The sequence below is a fragment of the Pezoporus occidentalis genome, unplaced genomic scaffold (assembly GCF_034315485.1).
Source record: "Pezoporus occidentalis ecotype Australia unplaced genomic scaffold, CSIRO_AGI_Poc_V1 ctg3, whole genome shotgun sequence".
Classification (NCBI taxonomy): Eukaryota; Metazoa; Chordata; class Aves; order Psittaciformes; family Psittacidae; genus Pezoporus; species Pezoporus occidentalis.
This window is the reverse complement of record NW_026914940.1, coordinates 16,489,131-16,504,860: the sequence shown is the minus strand read 5'-3', so window position 1 is coordinate 16,504,860 and position 15,730 is coordinate 16,489,131.

Genomic DNA, 15,730 nt, shown 5'->3' with positions numbered 1-15,730 from the left:
AATGCATTATGACTAAAACATTTAGATTGCTTTCCTCTTTGTATTTGACAGGAAGTCATAGTAGATCACATTGATGATCACACATCCAAGATAAGACCACTACTGAAAATTATGGCTTTTGGTTTTATTTTTCATGACTACAGATAGTAGTCTGTAGCATAGACTATAAATTTTTTTAAAACTTTCTGCTTTACTCTAAAGGCTATGTTATTTCAAGCTGTTTACTGGGGAAAAATAAGCAATGTTTTCTATTAAGGCATGTGCTTCAGCAGACTAATTTCTCTATTTGAGCAGGGCCACTGTAGATTTCAGACTTACAGAATTATGTAATCATTTAGGTTGTATGATCATCAAGTTCAACCATTTACCTAGCACTGCCAAGTCCACCACTAAAACATGTAATCAGTTTGCTGAGCTAACTCCTACAAGGAAAATATTTGACGCTCAGACTGTCACATGTTTCCATGGAAACCATAACCTTTAAGCAGAAGCAATTTGGAGAGGAAGCTAAGCACGGTATTTCAGCTAAGAACACAATGGTCAGAAAACCTTGCTTTGTTCGAATGCATATATATAAATATACTATCCCTTGTCTATATAGAAATGGATGTTAACATAGTTAAATTGCATCTCAGCTGAAATTAGTATAATATAGCCTATAATGCTACAACTTAGAGTTCATATGCTTAATATTCAAAATAAGTAATTTAATGGAGTTCTGAGTACACCAAAGTTAAAGAATCCAATAAAGTAGTCTGCAAAAGACCTAAGTGATAAACTGTATTCAGGAAAAATTTGAGAAATCTACAAAGAAGATAAATAAGTATACAAGGACATGTAGTTAGGGCAGAAAAAGAGAAGAGAGAAATGGGAATTGTGAGAAGAGTGGGAGAGAGAGAGATAGCCATGAGAATGGGAAATTGCTTTAAAAGGGTATTAGATATTGACATCTATTTTCCTCTATGGACTAAAATAATAACATCTTAGTGAGTTTAGGGAGAAGAAATAGAAACCTCTATGTCTGTTACATAAACACTGCTTGAAATCTATTTTCCCTCTTTTTTGGTTTGTTTTTTGTTTTTTTTTTTTTTAACTCTCTTTTGTGCAGATCATTGTAGCATGAGCAATTTCACACAGAATTTAAACAAAAATAGTTTTTGACCCACAGTGGCCCAGTGGCAAAGTGGGGCTTGTTTGAGATCGTATATACGTATTTCCACATGGACACCTCCATCTGTAAAAAATAGGTCTTTATCTTGGATACCTAGACCCCTGTCAGATATGGTCAAAAGGTATTGACAAAGCTATTCTAAGCAAAACAATCATTGTTGTTGCACCACAGCAATCAAATATAGGGGAAAAGTCAGAAGACAAAGACAGCTGTAAAAATAACTATTAGCATCAGTCAGAAGCCTGATCTTCTGCTCGCTACAAATAGGTGGGGTTGTTTTTTCTCTGCTTCTACATTTTCAATTGTCTGTTTGAGAAAAAAAAAGGCATTAGGTTTTTTGTTGTTTGTTTTTTTTTTCCCACCAAACTTATCACACAGTATCACAGTATGCTAGAGATTGGAAGGGACCTCAAAAGATCATCTAGTCCAATCCCCCTGCCGGAGCAGGAACACCTAGATAATGTTACACAGGAATGTGTCCAGGCGGGTTATTTTACTACTGTATGATGGAATATGGGGCTAGATGAGAAACACTGATTCTGTTGGGAAAATAGTTTAGGGAGACTTTTGAATCACAGAAAAATGTTTTATGGTAGAAATAGCCAAGAACTTCTGAAGTCCTCAATGTCAAAATCTCAAAATAAACTGCCTATATCCATCTTAAATTAAAATAAAAACTGTAAGCTTTGCTTAGTTACCAGGTGAATTTTCTTCCTTCCAGGTTAAGTTATTACAGATTGAGTATTTGCTAACATACTGGCCAATTACAAATCAAGTTATTCTAAATCGTGATTGAATGGTCTTATTTTCTCTTTTCAGGGAAGTGGTACATATCTCTTGTTCCCTACTTCTCATGAGAAGTGCCAATAGATTTATTACTGTCACTGTTACACAAATGCCTCTCCATGCCAATTTTCAGAGATATGTGCATATTCATCTTCACTATTTTGGTAATTTTCTTCAGTAATATGCTTCTGTGGCTAATTATGCAAGTATTCTTTAATGAAGATGTTCTGAGAAATCACTTCTTCTAGATGTCTCAGGCACAGTTTATTCCCATTGCTCATCTAGCTGACATAAAACTGGCAATGACAGAAAAAAAAAACAAAAACCAAAACGAAAAATACTGAATGAGATTTTAGTAAGAAAACTGATTTCTAGGACAGAGAAGGTTTCTAGAAGAGGGAAGTAAGGCATAAGACCTAAATGGAGAGCTGGAGGTCTTGGGGTGATTAGAGAAGGCAACCTTGGTGCTATTCATCTCATGCCAGATGTAACAATTCCAACACAAAGAGTGACTATCTGAGCACAGTGTGTTTAAAGCACTGCCAATAAAAGTCCATGAAAATCAAAAAACCTGTACCAGGCTTTTCAGAGCCCATAGCTGTTCTTTGTATATAAACATATTAAAAGAAACATACATCAAATAAAATACTATGTTTAAGAAAGATATGAATTACAAGGGAATTAGCAAAGACGTTTTCAACTAAGTGTCTTCTTTATTCAGCCAGGTCTCTGAATATTACTCAGTCCCTGCAGATAGGTAAGAATGCAATAACTGTTAAGTATATGAACAATGTGTTATATTACTTGAATGCAGACGAACAAAATAAAACCAAACCTGTATACCAGATCTTAGTATTATACTGTGCAGAATTACCACATTAGCTAGGAAAATGCACATAAAAATGTAAAACTGGAAAATACTATAGGTGGGTTTTTCTATGGAAAGCTAACATCTCTGTAACACCTGAAACAGTGTGAGAAACATCATAGACAATGTGTCTGAAAAGCTTTTATTAAAAAAGACATGTTCATTGTATTCAAAGACGATTTCCTAAGGTGGAAAAGGAACGATTCATAGGAAAATAAGCTTTTAAAAGTGAAAAGAGGAGCTCTACATAAATTGCTAGAATCTTGGCTGAATCTTCATTTTTCATTTGAATGAGTTGAGAACTTAAGGAGCATTCCTTCATACTGATGATGTAAGTCAAAAGACATATCTAGCTTTTCTTCTTGAGCATTACTTAAATATTACCAATAATATACACAGAAAGAAAAGCAAATGCAAGGTTTAAAAACTCCAAGAAAAAGTTTTCTGCTGTGTCATTACCTCATGTGTCTTTCTTCAGTTAGTATATTAAGAAAACGGAAAGGCAAAGATGATTTCTGTCTCTGTCTTGCAGAGATGTTTTCTGTTTCTGTCTTTAACTCCTCTCTCCCTTGTTGCTATCAGTGAGGAGTTAGTGCAACTGGAGAAGCATACAGAATATTTTACTTGTTCTCATAAATCATTAACAAAATTTGAGCCATGTCCCAATTTTTTGATCATTAATTTTGTTTAGAAGCAGAACAACTGAACCACTGCTTGGATTTTCAAATACGAAGTTAAAAGAAATCTAGCAGTCAGGTTTCTAATTGAGCTACTATGCAAGGACAAAGGTGAGGTCATATCCTCACAAAATTCTTCCCATGTAGGTGGTGCTAATATTTTACTCTGGCTCAGCTGCAAATGTCTCTTACCAGCTTGAGGAAATGAGGAATATGTATAAGTATGATCTCACAATTATGAACTGCTTTCACAAATTTCACTATATCTTTCTGTCCTGGTTTAAGCCCAGCCGGTAACTCAGAACCATGCAGCTGCTCACTCACTCCCCCCATTCTTCCTCCCTCCAGCTCCTGGAGGGATGGGGAGGAGAAATGAAAGAATGTAACTCCCACGGGTTGAGATAAGAACAGTCCAGTAGCTAAGGTATAACACAAACCACTGCTGCTACCACCAATAATAATAATTATAAGGGAAATAACAAGGGAAGAGAATACAACTGCTCCCCACCTGCCAACTGATACCCAGTCTGACTGAGCAGTGATCTAGCCCTTCTGGGTAACTGCCCCCAGTTTATATAGTGGGCATGATGTACTGTGGTATGGAATACCTCTTTGGTTAGTTTGGGTCAGGTGTCCTGTCTGATTCCTCACAGCTTCCCCTCCTCCCTGGCAGAGCATGAGACTCAGAAAGTCCTTGGTCAGAGTAAACATTACTGAGCAGCAACTAAAAGCATCGGTGTTATCAGCACTCTTCCCAGGCTGAAAGTCAAAAACACAGCACTGCACCAGCTACTAAGAAGGAGAAAAATGACTGCTACTGCTGAACCCAGGACACTTTCATTCTCTTCTACTTTGATGTTTTAATAATATCCTGAACATGCATTCTGATCCCTTTCTAGATTGAAACATTACAGGTAAAACCATTATATTTTTGAAGGCTCTGACGGTATTGAGAATATATTTTAAGTAGAAAACCTAAATTTTTTGCCCTTCCTTAATTACAAGTGGGGAGAGTGGAACAGGAAAGGGATAAGAGACTGTCAGTCTTAGACTATTCTGACACATGGATATTTTAAAGCAGATAGATACATGAAAAACAAAATATAAAACTCCTAAGCACAAGAAACCATGAAATGATTATATTTGTTCAAAGGCTAGAACCTTTAGAGATTATGTGTAAGAAAGTATTTGTAATGATCCATAGCTCTCAATGATCCCATTTGATCCTGTTGCTAAACAAGATCTGGGGGTTTTGTATATCATGTCAGCTCCAAAAGGAAATTTATTGATGGGACTGTAGATTTAAGAATGATTTTTGTACAAGTGCTTTTCTTCATTTTCACACTTACAGCCTTTTCTTTTAAAGAAAAAAAAATCTACACTTTACAACTGTTTTTTTTTCTATTCCTTCTGAAGTTTTCATACATGTATTTACTTCCTCATGCACGCATTCCCCAGTGCTCTTCAGCTGTATGCTGTGAAAGCTCCGCTGTCCCACAGCATTTATAGTATTTAGCAGTTTTGGTTTATTCTCCATTCTTCAGCAATTTATAGTGATCTTAAATGCAAAAAAAAATGCAAGGTCCCATGGGATATGGTGCTACAATTGCTCCTATGCCTGCTTTGATAAGGTGGGAGAAAGGTTCATGATATGGGGCTTCAGATGGTGCGAAACATCCACTTCGCACACCCCAGTGGGTACAGAGGGCTGATAAGGCTGGGAACAGCTCTGGCTTCAGCTGCTGGATACAGTTTGTTCATCCTCCTGGAGAGCAGTTTTTGCCCTTCTGCCAGCGTCTAAAATCCAGCAGTAAATTTGTGTCTGTTCAGTGATGAATGGAGGTCAAAGTCTCTTTGTTTCAATAAGGTCTAGCCTAGCTTATAAATATCAAAATTTACATAAGTGGCAATGATCTGACATTCAGATGTTTAGTTTTTTCACTTAAGACAGGACTCTTTTCATTCCTTTTGTGGATCACTCGCAATTTTTTGCAACCGACACAATGGGAGCATGTTCTGATTTTGTGTGAAGATGTGGGGGAGATTTGTACTGCTACTCATTTGCTAAAGAACTTGCCAGCTATTTCTAGTCTAGTGTATTTCTAACTCTTCAAATTCAAATTAATTCAGTTCATCCTGTCAAACAGTTCTTCCTGTCAAACAATTTAAAACATATCTTTGAGACCAGGCAGCTGCAGAACCGCAGTAGAAAAATAAATCATTTCAATTATGCTCAGACAGTTCAAGTCAGCAGTGAATAATGCAGTACTTGAGTATTTCTGCCTGTTTGATTACATGGAAAATATGTGTTCCATTGAATGATTCAGCTGGAGTCCAAAATCTGCTGCTGGCCAGCACCATACCTGCTATGTCTGATGCCCAATCACTTTCCGGAGTACAACAGTTGGTAAAACGAACAACCCAACTCATGCCATGCTCCTGGAAGCTGTATGAACCACCATATTTTGTTTTCATTTTGTGTTTACATCCTCATATGACAGCTATGCAATGTGCAAAGAGTATGCTTGGAGAGGGGAACTCAGTTAAATGAACTTTACAGTTAGGTCTGTTGCTACAGTCTTTAAAATTGACTTCCACTGAACTCAGAAAGAAAGATATTACAATCTCATAGTGACACAGAGATCCCTCCCAGTCTTTGGAGGTAAAGGTGAACAAAGAGGCTCTGTTGTCCTTTGTTTTAAAAAGAAGACATTTAATAAAGAAAGGTGTTGATGAGAGAAAACCACAAGGAAATTTAAGAGAGCAGAAAACAGTAGCATAGTGGAAAAGCCTGAATGCTCTAGGTTCAAGATACTGACTGAAAAAGACAGAAAGTTACTATAAAGTGGAAGTCTCCAATGTCAGAGTCTTATGACCAAGAAAAGAGGATTCTGACCACATTTGGTTTGTTTGTGTTGGGTTTTTGTTTGGTTTCATTTGAGTTTTTTGTTTGGTTTGGGTTGAGGGGTTTTGGTTTGGGGTTTCTTTTGGTTCTTTTTTTTTTGGTTTGGTTTTTTTGGGCTTGGGTTTGGGTGATATTTTTTTTGTTTGTTTGTTTTAAATGGGGATAAGCAAAACCAGAAGTGCTGAAATAGGCTTTTGCACTCAAAGTTTTGGTAGTAAGAGCAAGCCCATGTTTGTAAGGACACCAGAAATATCATAGTCTGACAAAGACTACAAAACCCCCTGAAAAATAAAGTGTGACACAAGATCTGATTACTTCATTGGTGTTACTGGAATTAAAATTTTACAGAGGTATTCTGTGAAACTCATATTCTTTCATGGTAAAAGACGTCAAAGAGATGAAAGGCTGACTTAAACCAAAAGTTTTTCCACAAAACAGGTAAGAAATTTGGGAAACTGCCTAATCTAGAGCCTTCTAACAGAGATTGTCTGTATCAAAGATTTAAAGAACTTTAAAACAGTATAATGCCATGAACCCCAGTGGAACTGAATAATCATGATAAAGAGCAGATTAAAAAATAGTGTTTTAATGATTTATCGTAATTGTCCAGCCATGAAAGTTCTATGAAATATATTCTCCAAAACAAATTTTCTAACAGGACTTGTGCAGTCCTTGTGCATGTATTTAAAAGATTATTATTAGTCAGATGATAAACAGAACATAGCAAAGGCATAGAAGAAGAGAACATGTCTTGTTTTTCCTGATCAAACTGACAGTTGACCTGTAGAGACAGTTATTATTGGGTGTCCAATCCCCAAATTAACATGGGATTATGTATTTTCCTTAAAGAATCTAGTTAAAAGATGAAGATTTCATTCATTAGAGGAGAGAGGAAACTAATGACAGTGGAATATATAGTAATTACCCTTCTGTCTTTAATTAAGAAGATGAAAATTGCAAATACTCTATGAAGTTGCGCGAAATTGTGCTATTAAATGCTGATCCTTTGGAAAAATTCACCCTATCCAAAACTGTCATGCATGCAAAAACTATTGTACAGGGCATGAAAATATCACCTCGCAAAATTAGAAGGTCACTTGTTGAAGGTTGCCATTGTGCAACATGCATTTTATGTGAGATACACTCCTTTTGGTTTCAGTCATTCCTAAAAACCACACAAGTTCCAACTAGTTACCTAGAACTACTAGTTTCCAACATAGCTTAACACTGATAGTGTTTAGACTTATGAAGTAATTTTTAAGTCTTGATAATTCCTAAAGCTACAGGCATCCAGACAAGTTGGCAGCCTGATCTCAAAAGACTGTACTGCAGGCAGCCACTCTAACACTACTTCTTGTTGTGCTTAATCTTTGCATAACAGCCTTGTGATTAGAGCATTTATCTCAGAAATAGAAGACTTAAGTTCTAGGCACACCTTAGCATTAAGACATTTCAGTGCACATACCAGTTAATCCGTAAATGAGTTTATAGGGCATTCTGAAAGATTATATCTAAACATACACAAAAGACACAGCCATGACATTTTAAATGAGCTGTGAAAGAGAATAACATGCAATTCCAAAAAATGCTGAGGTTCTGTAAACAAAGTATGATATTTAGCATGTAATTTTGAGACATTCTGGGAAGGAAAGAATTTTAACCACTTCGAGTATCTGAGGTGAGAAGGACTGGGTTTTATGTTTCATTTTACTCCTGCTGTAATGTTAGAAAACTTCTTCTGATAAACTCACAGTTAAAAACTTTTCTTAATTGTACTTTATCAGAGAGTAGTGTTTAACTGTGTGGCAGTCTCTAACATAGCAGGGATTCTGGGAAAAAAAATGAAGAGGAACCTTTCAGGTCAGAACTGTAGAAGGAAGAATTCTAGAGCTATGATGGGAGGAAAAAAAATTCTGTCATTCCGAAGGAAATAACTATATTCTTAGAATCTGAGTATAAATCCTACTATATTGGTTTACTCTTACAAAGATACGGATGTGAAGTAAGGATACCAAGTTTCCATTGTTAATTTCTTCTCCCAGATGGAACAACATCAGAAAAAAAGCTGTCGTCTAATAATTGAGGCCAACATGGTAGCAATATGTTAACTATGAAATTATTTCTGAAGCTACATAAAAAGCACATTACTGGTTTTCTAGCAGGTATTTAACAACAAAAAAATAATGAAACTAATAGCATACTGAAAGGTATAATCATCTGAGGATAGGTAAGACTCAAGAGAAGCTCATAAAGGCTCAAAGTTTACAAACTGGCACATTAAGGCAGTCCCAAAGAGCAAGTGAACCACCCATGAAGTGAATAGAGGTCGCTACAGGTATGGGGGCCTATGGTAATTCTGTATAGAGAGGTAAGGTATCATATTAAAGCCACATGAGGGTTTATTAGGGCCATAATAAGTACCATTTTATCTTGCTACTTTAAAGACACTGTCATTTTGCTTTAAGTACACCACAGAAGACCTAATTCAATATTTATTGTGTCACAAATAATTTATGAAACAACAGTTCCTAAGGATTTGTGTAATGTTGTAAGGTTGTAATCAAGGTCAGTTTTCTACCTTTCTTCTGCTGTTTTGTCATTCACTATTTCAACGTTCTTTTTCCCTTCAATGACATTCAAATTAACCTATAATTAGAAGTGCTAGGAGCACTCTATTCAGTTGTTTTTCATGCACAACAGTAGAAAAGAAAGAATTAGGCAGTTTCTAGCAACAAGTAAAAAAGTATTTTATTTAAGTAAATATAGGAAACAACTGAAAATATTTATAAAATATATATATATATATCTGACCTGTGGGATATGCAAAAAAGTTTCAGCTGCTGTCCAGGTAAGCCCATGTCCTGGGTTCATCAGTAGCAGTCATGTTTCCCCTTCTTGGTAGCAGGTGCAGTGCTGTGTTTTGACTTCCAGCCTGGGAACAGAGCTGGTAGCGATGTTTTGGTTTGGCCAAGGACTTTGTGAGCCTCATGCTCTGCCAGGGAGGAGGGGAAGCCAGCAGGAAGCAGAGACAGGACACCTGACCCAAACTGACCAAAGAGGTATTCCATACCACAGCACCTCATGCCCGGGAGGTAACTGGGAGTTAGCCGGAAGGGCTGGGAGACTGCAGGGTTGGAGGAGGTATCGGTCGGTGCTTGGTCGGGCTGAGGGGGAGCAAGTTATCGGTCAGCTGGTGCTGAGGTGTTGTATTCTCTTCCCTTGTTATTTCCTTTATCGTTATTATCATTGGTGGTAGCAGTAGTGATTTGTGTTATACCTTAGTTACTACACTGTTCTTATCTCAACCCGTGGGAGTTGCATTCTTTTCGATTCTCCTCTCCGTCCCTCCAAGAGCAGGGGGAGGGCAAGAAAAGGGAGGGAAGTGAGCGAACAAATTACCTGACTGGGTTTAAACCACGACAGCCCATTATCATCTGGCTGCTCTGATGTTGGGAAAATGGTGCCAGTAGCCTGGAGTTAGAGGGTAAGAAAGCCATGCAGCTGGGATGACTGTCTAGGGAAGGAGGCACTGACAAGACGGTTGGAAAAGGGAGGCAAATCCTCGGCCTCTGGAGGCAGATCCTGTCAGCTGAGAAGGAAATGTGTCCGTTCAAGAAAGATGTTGTGTCACCCAGGTAAATAGTCCACTGTGGAGAGTGGCATCCAGTACCTAAGGGAATTAGATAGAACATGCTTGGGAAAAAGGCAAACCCACTTATGGGATTGCTTTTTCTCAAGGAACAGGGTGCACTTGGTGGGTAATGTGAGAGGATAAGGAAAGCCAGTGTGTACCTCAAGGGGATTTGGTTTTGGTTGAGAATAGCCAACAACATAAATTGTTTTATGTTAATTGCCATATAACGCTGTGTATTATCACTTCTATGACAACTATATATCTATTAATGCGCTGCATGCCTTGCAGAGTGATCTCCACCACACCAGATTTGAGGGTCTGAATCTTACTCTATTTTGATAGCCTTATCAAGGATATTTCAGTAAAAATCACCCGTATTAATGGAGAATGAGCTTGGATGAAACCAGACAAGTGCAGAGGTGATGGAATCAGAACTGGCTTCAGTATGCAACAATCCAACAACAAACATCATCTTTCCTGTACTGGAAGACTGTTGTGAAAGGTGAAGCCCAAAGTCATGGGCTGAATGAACTCAACAGACGTTTTTCAGGGATAGCCCATAGACTAAGGGGGTCTATGAGAGTGATATCTGTGTGTATATATCAAAAGACAGGAAATGTGATGGTGTGTTGGAAAATGTGGGACCTTGGGCATGACATAAATGGTATGTCCCAGTTTGCCAAGTATGAGTTTGAACAGTTTGGCTGGGATAGAATTAATTTTCTTCCTGTAGTAGCTGGTAGAGTGCTGTGTTTCAGCTTTAGTCTGAGAGTAAGGCTGATAACACACTGATGTTTTAGTTGTTGTTAAGTAACGTTTACCCTGATCAAGAACTTGTTAGTCTGTCAAGCTCTGCTAGTGAGGAGGGGCACAAGAAGCCAGGAGGGAGCAGAGATAGGGCACTTGACCAAAACTAGACAGAGGGGTATTTGATATTACAGTTACTATTATTACTATAGTATTTTACTTTATTTCAACTATTAAACTGGGGGAAGCGAGCAAGCAGCTGTGGAGTAGGTAGTTGGTGGCTGAGGCTAAATCAAAATGGGATCAAAACAAAAAGAAAAAGAAAGAAATTTGTTTTTACTGTGTACTTTTGGACTGACTTTAATTATCAACCACCCATATAAAGTTCAAAGGGGCCCTGCTGTCCTTTGGAAAAGTGAACAAAGGAGAAGAGAGAAGGTGCCTTAAGAACTGTCCCAGATGACAACCACATTGAAGCACCAACATGATTACAATTGCTAAAGTAAGTTAGAACACAAGTATTCCGGTTGTTTTTAACAAAACACTTTGTGAACTATATAGTAACAGTTAAAACAGATCATAAATAAAGGGGTTTTTGCTTTATTCCAGCCACCAAGGAGCTGATCAATAAGAATTAATTGGCTGGTTGGTTGTAGGGGGTTTGGTTTTTTTTTGTTGTTTGTTTTTTTTTTTAGCTGTTGTTTAAAAATCCTTTTGTCATTCATGTTATAATTATTTTTGAGGAATGTTAACTCTGTGCTATGAATGTGTTCATAGTAACAGAACACCCTTCTGTCCTTTTAGTCCATGTGGTAAGGATGTACCTCTTTATGCTAGAAAGTTCTGTCTTCCTTTATGTTTTTTCTGTGCACAGAAGGTGGCTAAGAGTTGTGGGGAAAAAGCAATATGTAATTAAAGTCAATTCCATAACTATTCTCCCTACTCTGACCATACTACTTAGCATTGGTAGCTTGTAGTGCATCCAGTTAATATTGTGAAAGTGATGTTAACTGACCCTCAAGTCTGCTAGGAATCCTGCAATGTCTGCTATGTTTTTCACAGGAAATGAGAAAGAAATGGTAATTCCCTTAAGATTATATTTTGCCAGAGAATAGCTTGCATTTTATATTACAAGAAAAAAAAAATATTGTTTTCTATAAGACACTTACTTTTCCAAATAACAGAGGTCTGCTTCAAGTAGAAGGGAAAAGGATTTATCATAATGAAAATTATTAAGCAACTGGAATGCTGGGGTTGTTATTAGCTTCCTTCATAACAAAGAAAATGATTCTTCAGCCAATCCTGTCTCAGTGAGGCATTTGTTCAGCCTAGAGGGTTCCAGCTCCTCCATCCTCTATTCCTTTTATCAAACAACTGAGAAAACAGCTTAACCAGTTCAATCAAGTTAAAATTTGAAACTATATTTTAAGTGCAAACAGCTGTAATTGTCATGTGTTGGAATTTGCTGTGGGATTTCTATAGAAAAGAACCATTCAAAGTATATTTGCAAAGGAAGATTCTACATGAGGTGATGGTACAAATTCATATACGTAGCAATGTGCGGTACAGTATCTTGGCCCAGCCACTAGGTTTCAACTATTCCTATTTTGCTCGTTATATGAAACTTCAGATTCTTTAATCATTCATGTTCTTTAAATGTTCTTGTGATATCTTTATCATTTAAAATATTAATATAACTTTGTTTTCAATATATTTTATATGTGAATATATTTATAGATGTATATTTACAGAGAATTTATGTTTTCTCTCTGGGATAATTATACTATATTTTCCAGATAATAACATCTGCTCAATTTATTTTCTTAATGTTCATTGAGCCTTGAATTTTACATTAATATTACCATACTTTTCCAAAGTATATTGTTTCACATGACATTTTCAAAGAATAAGGAAAATCCAAAGCTACCTAACTTAAAAATGGAGGATAGATTTCATTTGTCACTTTGACAAATGAATCATTTTAAGCCCTGAATCCATTCCCTGTATGATCAACACTGCAAATCAGCATTCACTGTGTCCCTATGAATGTTTCTTCTTTGTTGCATGCAGGTTCTAAATAACATTTTACTAGAGCACATAGCTTGATGGATAAAATTTTATTTTTAGCTTCAAAAGGGCTAAGTACTTTTAGAAACAAGGAGAAAAGGTAAAGCTTTGATTTTCTAGAAAATCATTGTTAATTTGTCCATTATGAAGAATTATTGACTTGCAGTCTTCATGTTTGAAGTCGATATAGTCTCTATTTGTCTCAAGACCATATGTTGTCAAAAGCATCTAATTAGTCTGACTGACACAAATAATACTAGATAGCTAGTAAAACAATATTTTTTTGGTTTTACAATACTTTTCCATTGTCATTTTTAATATGAATACTATTTGCAAAAAGACCAGTATAAGAAAGTAAGAGACTGAGATTCAGCCAAGAAGCTGACCTATTCTAAGTTAATATTCTCATTTTCAATTTATTATGAACATATTATGCCATCACCAGTTTTGTTCTTTTGCACTCAAACTTCCTTTAAATCCTTTCTATGAATGCATTCATATTAATAATTACATGTCTGCAAACTCAGTGCAGGAAAAATGCATTCTGTTACTGTCTGCCAAAACTGACTACTCATGTACTCAGTGATTATCTAAGTCATATTATCTGTTGGCTGACAGGATGACCTTATTTCTATATAATTTCACTGCTGAGATATAATTTAATCAACTAATCTTGTTTAATGAAAAAATCTTAAATGTACTGTTAGCCTAAAACTCATTTTCTACAAACATCATTTCAAACAAGACTTAGGTCTCATAAATTATTGATGGAAAAGAATAACTGATGACATAAAAGGCCACTTAGTTCATTGAAATGTTTGTGAGGAAGTTTTCACTCTTCTAATAATTTTAATTGAAAGGAAACTCAAGAAATATAGACGGACAATAAAAAAAAGAAGGAGCTTTTCTATTCAAAAAAGTAAAAAAAAAAATAAAAAAAAATAAAAGATCAAACGTAATATAATGTGGCAGCATATTCCCCATCCTACGATAACAGTCCCTCAACCAATATTTCTACATAAACCTCTCAAAGAGGTTTTGATTTTTTCATGTCCTCCTTGCTTGTACAGCAGTATTTCTCTTCCAACTTGAAAAATTCTCTGCCTCATGTTTTCCATCCTCAAAAAAGAAATAGGTAATAAATATGCCTAGCAAATGGCTCAGATGATGTAAGCTCCTTCAACTGTTTTGTGAAACAAAGGTAGAGTGACTTAGTGTTTCTCCTGTAAGGAAGTGAGAAGCAGGGTTAATCTACCAGCTTTAACACATTGGCTGGCAAAATTTGGAAGAGCTGGCTAATATAGTGAAGTTCATTCCTTACTAACAGCCTTTTTGCCCAGCCACTTGAGAAAAAGTGAGAAGCACACACTGCCTCTCAGTCTTTTGGTAAATCAGATGGTACGTTATGTTTCAGCTGATATCTTAAATAGAATGACTTTCATGAGTATCGTTTGCTGGCTCACTCTAGGGAATATAAGAGAGAAATAAATAAAACCATTTTACAGTTTTAGTATTGCCGTCTAACAGCCTACCTGTTTTCGATATGGGAATCATCCACTTTCATAAATCCTCATAGCATTCAAAGAAAGAAACTTGACATTCCCCAGTTTAACATCTTTCTTCATCCAGAGATGGTAGCTTTGGGATAAATAGCCCTTGATGGATTTTTCCTCAATGATTATTTCTGACTGCTTTTAAAGAGCTAATAAACTTTGAAAATTCATAGATTTTTGTGGCATAAATCCCAGTATGCAAGGAAATCGTTCACTTTACTTTCTTTGAACTTGTCACCTTCTAGTGTTATCTGATGGCTCACTAACTGTTTTGTGTCTCCATGTCACACTGTTTTATGGGTATCAGAAACATTCTTTTTCCTTACACACCTTTGCAAAGCTGAAGAGTCATAGTCTGCTTAGCTGTTTCTTAGGAGAAGTTATGTATTTGATCATCCTGATGGTCTTTTTATTTTTTAAATTTGATTATGTTATTTCTGGTAAGGGGACAATATGACTGGATAGTATTAAAGAAGTGGACTCCTGTTGCTTTGAATAATATTCTAGTGGTCTTCATATTTATCTTAATTTTGTTACATAGACTTAAACCAGCTTGCACAATTGGCTCCATATATTCTGTACGAATACTTCTTGTATGAACAATAAACTATACCAAAACTGGTGAGAAGCTTGAGAAATAGACATGGTAATTTGAGTGGAGCCTTATATACTAAGAAAATTACCTAATCTGCATACTATATAAATGCCATCAATCCTAAAAAGGCAGAAGGAAGGTGGATGATCTTTTTTCAGACAGATGTCAGTGAATATGTAAAGAATTTACATGTCAAGACAAATACATACATATATCCTGCCTTTAAAATACAGGATTAGATTAATGTTGCATGATGTTTTATTTGATGACAGATAAATGGGTACAGCAACTACTAGTAGATACCTGAAAAGACTAAAATGAGAAAGAAGTGTAACAGCTTTCGAGAAAGAGAAATTTTTGCTTCAAATCTTTCTTGGTAAGTTTTAGCCTCTGCTGCATTGTTTCTTTTTTTTTCTTCCAGTGTTCATCAGTAGTGTGCCTTGAATCTGACCCTTATATCTAGCACTCAAGATATCCCAGACTGTTTGTTATCCTACCATTTCACCAATAAATCAGCCAAGGAGGTAAATTCTATACATTGAAGCATTCCCTCAATATAGGGCTCAGGCCGAGATTTCCCAGCTTCTTCTCCTAAAGTATCTGCTTTCCTTCTCCTCCTTTCAGATTCCAAATTCTAAAACCATTTTTTTTCTTTTTCCCTAAACTACATCTGGAAGAAATAGAGAAATGTCTTACTTCTCTCTTTGTGTGACAAGCTTTAAGTTAT